A 7,776-nucleotide genomic window follows, 5' to 3' on the forward strand; every position below is an offset into this window, starting at 1 on the left:
AAACAAGCATACTCAGGATTAGGTTCTAGTCCTGCAGCAGTAACTCTGCAAGTATATTCAAATGTAAATTCAATCTTAAGTGTTGAAAAACTATTTTGGATCTCTGGTTGGTCACTGTGATAAAGTTGTATTTGTACATGCTTCCAATCGTGTTCATACTCCTTTAAGAGGTACATGAAAAGTATGGGAAGTTATGTCCTTGCCTTGGAAAACTACCAAGAACGGAGAAAGCTCTGGAGACTGCAGAATGTGGTTAGGCAAAGAAGGGTCCTAGCATAGTGCTGAAACAGATCTCTGAAATGATGGAAGATCGTAACAGAGTTTGCTGCTACTCCGAAAGATTACTAAGGCTGAGCTGACTGGGAGATGGCATAGCCACAAGGAAGGACATAGGTAGGCAGGAGACATGGTGTGCAAACCTTTTGTTCTGTTCTATCTTCCCTAGTTCCAAAAAGTGGTAAACACTTACAGCAGGTAAATCAACAATTTAGTCAACAATTTACAAGTGTAAGCATTAGCCAGAAATTGTATTTCAGTAGCCTTTCTTTGTTATCACCCATTTCTGAAGTTTTTTTTTCCTGCAGATCCTGATATACGGAAAGACCTGCCAGAACTACATTTGCCTACAGCAAGAAATCTCACATCTTGACCTGCACTCCTTCCACTGCAATGCTCACATAAAAGTTATCACCTTCTAATAACAAAGCAAGCTAAGCTGGCCTTATGATGTTATTTATTTATAAAAAAGAGAAATGTTTTCAAATTATTCAAAACAATTAAATTTTTCACATAACTAATCATTGTAACTAAATGCTAGTACTATAGTTAGTGTCATCTGCCCTCTTTCTTTCCAGTCTGCTATATTCAAAGGGCACATTTCAAATTAGATGGTAATTCTTCATGGAAGCTTTTCTTTATGTACACTTCATGTGAAAAGGCCTACACTCTGGAAAAGGGATTTTATAATACAATTATTAAATACATTTATTTGAGGACACAGATTTAGCAGTGAAGTAAATAGCTAAATGCCATTAACCTCCTAGTGCATCAAGGGTTCAAAGAGCTTCTAGTTCTACAGAATTTACCTCTATTTCCCCAGGATTGGGAAGGCAAAAAGAGAACTGATGTGGGATAAATCAGGAGATAAGGAACCCAACTTCCTAAGGAAATTGGCATTAAGAACAGCTTAAAGAGTTCCAAATTTCAGCCAAGGTATACAAAGAACAAGTTGAATAGTTCATTATAATGCAAACATTTTGCAGCTTTCACTGGATCATAATGTTCACTCCCAACTAAATGGCTCCAGTAAAAGTCTTCATCTTGAAAGTGTCGATAGGTGCTGTATAAATGCAAGCTATTATTAAAAAACGCAGTTGCAATTCTTGCAGAGTACAAGAGTAAAGAAAAGATTTATGAACATATTTTTTGTGTAACGCTCATTCAGTGGTGATTCTAGAAGAATATACTGTATGCATATGCGGATGGTATCAATCCTGCCCATTAGCAAAGGTTTTGCTTTGGCTTTAAAATTTGAAATTGTTGTAAACATTGTTTGGATTATACATATTTATGCTGTGTCAGTGGAAAAACTATTCACATGCTAAAGATCATTTTCATAACAAGCACTCATTACTAACTTTGGTTGAAGTCTCAAAAGTATGTATCTAAAGCCTCAACTTACAGGGGCCTCACTTCCTGTTCCTTTTATCCTTCACAGAGAGACAACACTTAAAATAATTTCCTGATGTCTTTGTGCATCCTTTCCTCAAAGAGGCCAACCAGTCTTTGTTATGTCAAAATCCTATTCACCTTTATCTCCAAGTAGTCCTTCCCACCAGATGAAAGTATTGTTTACTCCCACAGCAAAACAATGCATATGTAATTTATGGCAGTCTCTACACTACATCTCCAGTAATGTAGTCAACCTATAAACTCTTTTTCTAAACCTGCCTGGATTTTTATGACTGTATCAATATATTCATATCCTAGGATCTATATAAGGAAGTCCTGCAGACAGGGCTGGATCTTAAATTCTGATTCTGTCTGCAGCTTTGTGTCTACCTCAGCAGCTCCTGAAGGCAGTTGCTTGGTGTGAGATCCATATGTCAGGCTCTTCCCTAAAAGTGGTTGTTCATGTTCTTTTTTCACAGAGACCATCATTACAAGTAGGTTTCAACTCATGCACAGCAAGTCTAACGTGTAGGATACATTAGATTCACTGTTCATATGAAAATCAATTGCTGCTTGGACCCACCACTCATGTGTTGATCTGTATGCACAGAACAGCCACTTACTCATCACTTCCAGAAATCAATAGTTTGTTATCTGAAAAAAAAAAAAAAAGTGTCAGATTGCCAGCACAAGGAGAAAGGTTCACAAATCTGTCTCTGAAAACTGCACAGGGGCAGCTACTTTTAACTTTCCTCCAATCTAGTAGGTCCAAAATCAGAATATGTACTTGGGCTGTAACACAGTTGGATTCAACATTTCCTTTGCCTAAAAGAAATCAAACTCATTTCTTTTCTATAGAAATGTTTGAACCAGGTGTTCTTCTAACTGACCAACAGAAAGCCTAAATGATAATAGGAAAGAGGCTACATGTGAGAAAACAGCCTGTGACATTTACAGGTTAGTACATGTCCTGATATAATTAGATGATATAAAGCAGACATATTTGCTAAATAACAATGAAATGACAGAAAATATGGTTTTCTTCCATTTTTTAAGTCATTATTGAAAGAAATAAATATCCTAAATGCCACATAGGGGCAGCTGTCCCTGACATCGTCATATCCAGTGAAATCCTTGAATCTTTGGTATTTAAAGATGTCAGCCAGCTGCAGGGTATCAAGACATGCTGCAGAAAGGCTGAATGCTCACAGAGAGTCTTGCTCAGAACAATTAGGTCTTGATTTATTAAGGTGGGATTAAGTAAAGTGACAGTAAGCATCATGTTTTATGTCAAAAAGCTTGGCTAGACTTCTCACTGCATGTCATAGAGAAGAGAAATATCTTGAAACATGGATATAGTAAAGCTATACGTAGTTTGTAATGTTCATGATAGCTGGAAGCCAAATAACTTCCTCTAGGTTACCCATTTCCTAGTATATCTATTTATTTATACACACATATATGCACATGCACACATATACATGCATATGCATTTGTGTATTTCTAATGTCTAAGCACAGATAACACATATAACCCTTTTAGACAAGATCTGCTTTCCACCAAATAAAGTTACAGAAATGTAGCAGCCAAGCCGATTCTAGTCTCTTGGCCAAATAATTTGATATCTAGCAAACTGGTGCATAATTAATTTAGGAGCACAAATCCTATTGGTTTAACCCAAACTTTATAGGATTTCACAAAGAAATCACTGGCAGGAAGCAGGGATATGACTCAAGTTTGACCGTCAACAGGAAAAAATGAGTGAGAGTAAAAGGATGGCCTTCTGGGGAAAAAAAAGCTGTAGAAAAGTTCAACAAAAAAAGCAAATTATCAGTAAAGCTGTAGATAATCAACTGTTTCAGAAGTTCATTCAAGATAGAATGAACCTTCTATAGAATCATTATAATAATTCTTGTGATAATAGCAACTGAAATTTTCAGAAAGGACAAATTTGAACATTTGAATAGAGTCTGATCCTCTGAGTTGGCATGTATCGATTACTGACACACACACACCCCTGCAAAATTATTGAGATATGTCATAAATATGCAAAAATCAAATCACTCTAAATATTCATGAAAATCTTTATCATACCTTTGCACTGGGTAAGTGAGTTACAGTACTAGACCCCCAGATAACTTTATTTAGATTCATTATTATTATAATAAATGATATGCTATCGCAGATCAGTTGGGAAAAAACTCTCCTATCTCTCCGGCCTAAAGGCTGTAATGTTTTTACATGGTGAACCTAATATTCCAGATGTATGTATCTTCTGATCCATGGATTATCTAAATGCTACTCTGTCAGTGACACTGCTATTTTCTAATCATTTATCTGCTATCGCAGTAAAATCTTAGAAATACATGCAAATACATAGATGAAAGTAATTCACTTCAAATAAAAAAGTTGTCTTTCTCTTTAAAGAAAGGTTGTAGAAAATACATCTCCATAGGTGCTTCTCCATAGGTTGTTCCCATACTTCTCCGTAGGTAGCACTGGCCATTGAGCTCATTATATTATATGACTTTGGTTCAGGTAAAGGGCAGATTGTGGTATGTCATGGGTAACAGAGTGTAACATAACAGTACAGTGAACACAGGTCAACAACTTATCTGTGGAGCACTTGCATTTCAAAATCAGAATATCTAACAGTTCTTTTTTTGAGTGGAAAGTGGAAGTAAGATAGAAAAATATTTGACAAATCAGATTTCCTGTCATGAATTCTTATACAAAAACCTTACTTTTAATAATCTTCTTAGTCATATATGAGAATTGGTGATCTGAGCTTGAGATGCAACACTCATAAATATCTCCACCAATTCTATAAAATTGGTGTGGAAAAATCTTCATTTACCTTTAGTCTGAGAATAGTGGAGTTTGGCATACTGGTAGTATAATATTAATGCTTTTCATTTACTTGTAAAAAATTTCAAAGTTTGTTCCCACATTCATGCATCACTTGTTTCTTTTTCCAATTAAAAAAATAATAATAATGCATAAAATTCAAGAATAAATCTTTTGACAATTTTTTTTTAATTGTCTCCAGCCTGTTTTGGGTTTGTGTAGTGGGGTTTTGGTAGCGGGTGAGGGGTTGCAGGGGTGGCTCCTGTGAGAAGCTGCTGGAAGCTTCCCCGGCTCCAAGTCGGACCCACCACTGGCCCAGGCCGAGCCCATCAGCGACTGTGGCAGGGCCTCTGGGAGGACTAAGAAGGGGAACCTGCAGTGAGTAGGGGGACTGGAATGTGAGAGGAACCCCTCTGCAGATGCCGAGGTCAGTGAAAGAAGGAGAGGGAGGAGGAGCAGGGAAGGAGAGGATGCCCCTGCAGCCCGTGGTGAGACGGCAGGCTGTCCCCTCCCAGCCCAGGGAGGGGAGCAGGGGAGCGGAGGCCCTCCAGGATGGCCAGGACTCCATGGGAAAGCCCATGCTGGAGCAGTGAGTGACTGAAGATCAGCCTGCGGGAAGGACCCACACCAGGGAAGTTCATGAAGGACTGTCTCCCGTGGGAAGATTTCACGTTGGAGAAGTTCATGAAGGACTGTCTCCCGTGGGAGGGACCCCACACCGGAGCAGGGGAAGAGTGAGGAGTCCTCCCCCTGAGAAGGAAGGAGCAGCAGAGACAACGTGTGATGAACTGACCCCATCCATTCCCCGTCCCCCTGTGCTGCTAGAGGGGAGGAGGTAGAGAAAACTGGGAGTGGAGTTGAACTGGGAAGGAGGGAGGGGTGGAGGGAAGGTGTTTTGAGATTTGGTTTTACTTCTGATTATCCTTGTTTTGATTTGATTGGTAGTAAATTAAACTGATTTTTTTTTTCCCAAGTTGAGTCTGGTTTATGCCCATGACCATAATTGGTGAGTGATCCCTCCCTGCCCATAAGCATTTCTTCATATTTTCTCCTCCTCATCCCGCTGGGGCCGGGGTGGAGGAGTGACTGAGTGGCTTCATGGCACTTTGTTTCCAGCTGGGCTTAAACCATGACACCTACTTATAGGGAGTTTATAAAGGTACCTGTTTCTCTAAAATTAAAATCATATAGTAAACTTCTTTTTTCACTGTTCTTTTGAAACATTTGGAAGAAGTATTATCTCTCGTAACAACTGTATTGATCAGAAAAATCTAAAGTTCTTTGATTTCCATTTCTATTTTTTGGTCCAAGTCACTATTATAAACTTAGAGGAATTTAGTCTATCTCTCTTACTAGGCTTCAAAGTAGTAAGAAAAACTTCAGTCAAAGACAGTATCTGGAAAAACATTTTCTTTTCCAGCTAATGCAGCTAAAAGAAGTACCACTGAAAGTACATCTAAAACTATTACTTGTTGTGCAATGGTTTATACTGGAATTTCTGATAAAGTCTCCAGTAGAACATTACTCTACTGGAAAAGGTCAAGTCATGGCAGTTGGAATGCACTGTAGACCAAGATAACTTATGTAATTAAATATGTAGAGATACATATCTGTATGTGTGTACATATATACAAAGACATTTATAATCAAAACATTATTATTATCTTTTTAAACCTTACTACAAATGAAACTTAACAAATTTTCATTACAGGATAAATTTTTCTTGTTAAACATATTTATCATAGAATCATTTAGGTGGGAAAAGACCTTTAAGAACATCAAGTTGAATCATTAACACTGCCAAGTCCACCACTAAACCATGTCCTTAAGTGCCACATCTACATGTCTTTTAAATACCTCCAGGGATGGTGACTCCACTACCTCCCTGTGCAGCCAGTTCCAATGCTTGATAACCCTTTCAGTGCAGAAATTTTTCCTAATATCCAATCTAAACCTCCCCTGGCACAACTTGAGGCCATTTCCTCTTGTCCTATCTCTTTTTACTTGGGAGAAGAGACTAATGCCCACCTCGCTACAACCTCCTTTCAGGTAGTTGTAGAGAGCGATAAGGTCTCTCCTCAGCCTTCTTTTCTCCAGGCTAAACAACCCCAGTTCCCTCAGCCATTCCTCATTACACTTGTGCTCTAGACTCATCAACTGCTTCATTGCCCTTCTTTGGACACGCTCCAGCACCTCAACACTTTTTATGTAGTGAGGGGTCCAAAAGTGAACACAGTACTCAAGGTGCAGCCTCACCAGTGCCGAGTACAGGGGGACAATCACTTCCCTGCTCCTGCTGGCCACACTATTTCTCATACAAGCCAGGATGCTATTGGCCTTCTTGGCCACCTGGGCACACTGCTGGCTCACATTCAGCCAGCTGTTGACCAACACCTCCAGGTCTTTTTCTGCCCTGCAGCTTTCCAGCCACTCTTCCCAAGCCTGTAGCATTGCATGGGGCTGTTGTGACCCAAGTGCAGGACCCGGCACTTGGCCTTGTTGAACCTCATACAGCTGGCCTTGGCCCATTGATCCAGCCTGTCCAGATCCCTCTGTGAAGCCTTCCTACCCTGAAGCAGATCAACACTCCTGCCCAACTTGGTATTGTTTGCAAACTTACTGAGGGTGCACTCGATCCCCTTGTCCAGATCATTAGTAAAGATATCAGGCAGAACCGCCCCCAATACCGAGCCCTGGGGAACACCATTTGTGACTGGCCGCCAACTGGATTTAACTCCATTCACCACCACTCTTTGGGCTCGGCCATCCACCAGCTTTTACCCAGCAAAGAGTACGCCTGTCCAAGCCACGAGCAGCCAGTTTCTCCAGAAGAATGCTGTGGGAAACGGTGTCAAAGCCTTTACTAAAATCCAGGTAAACAACTTCCACTGCCTTTCCCTCATCCACGAAGTGGATCAACTTGTCATAGAAGGAGAGCAGGTTAGTCAAGCAGGACCTGCCTTTCATAAACCCGTGCTGCCTGGGCCTGATCACTTGCTTGTCCTGTATGTGCCGTGTGATGGCACTGAAGATGATCTGCTCCACAACCTTCCCCTGCACCAAGGTCAGACTGACACGCCTGTAGTTCCCTGGATCCTCCTTCTGGCCCTTCTTGTAGATGAGCATCACATTTGCCAACCTCCAGTCAACTGGGACCTCCCAGGTTATGTAGGAGTGCAGATAAATGATGGAAAGTGGCTTGGTGAGCACTTCCACCAGCTCCCAGTACCCTTTAATGGATCCGATCTGGCCCCATAG

The 7,776-nt window shown here is 40.4% G+C and overlaps 1 pseudogene; it reads right to left on the minus strand.

The window, feature by feature from the left end:
• Nucleotides 1–6,330: 6,330 nt before the first annotated feature.
• On the minus strand, nt 6,331–7,421 carry LOC104837776 (annotated as a pseudogene).
• Between the last annotated feature and the right edge of the window lie 355 nt (nt 7,422–7,776).

Source organism: Haliaeetus leucocephalus, unplaced genomic scaffold (genome assembly GCF_000737465.1).
Source record: "Haliaeetus leucocephalus isolate CR32 unplaced genomic scaffold, Haliaeetus_leucocephalus-4.0 Scaffold555, whole genome shotgun sequence".
NCBI classification, from domain to species: Eukaryota; Metazoa; Chordata; class Aves; order Accipitriformes; family Accipitridae; genus Haliaeetus; species Haliaeetus leucocephalus.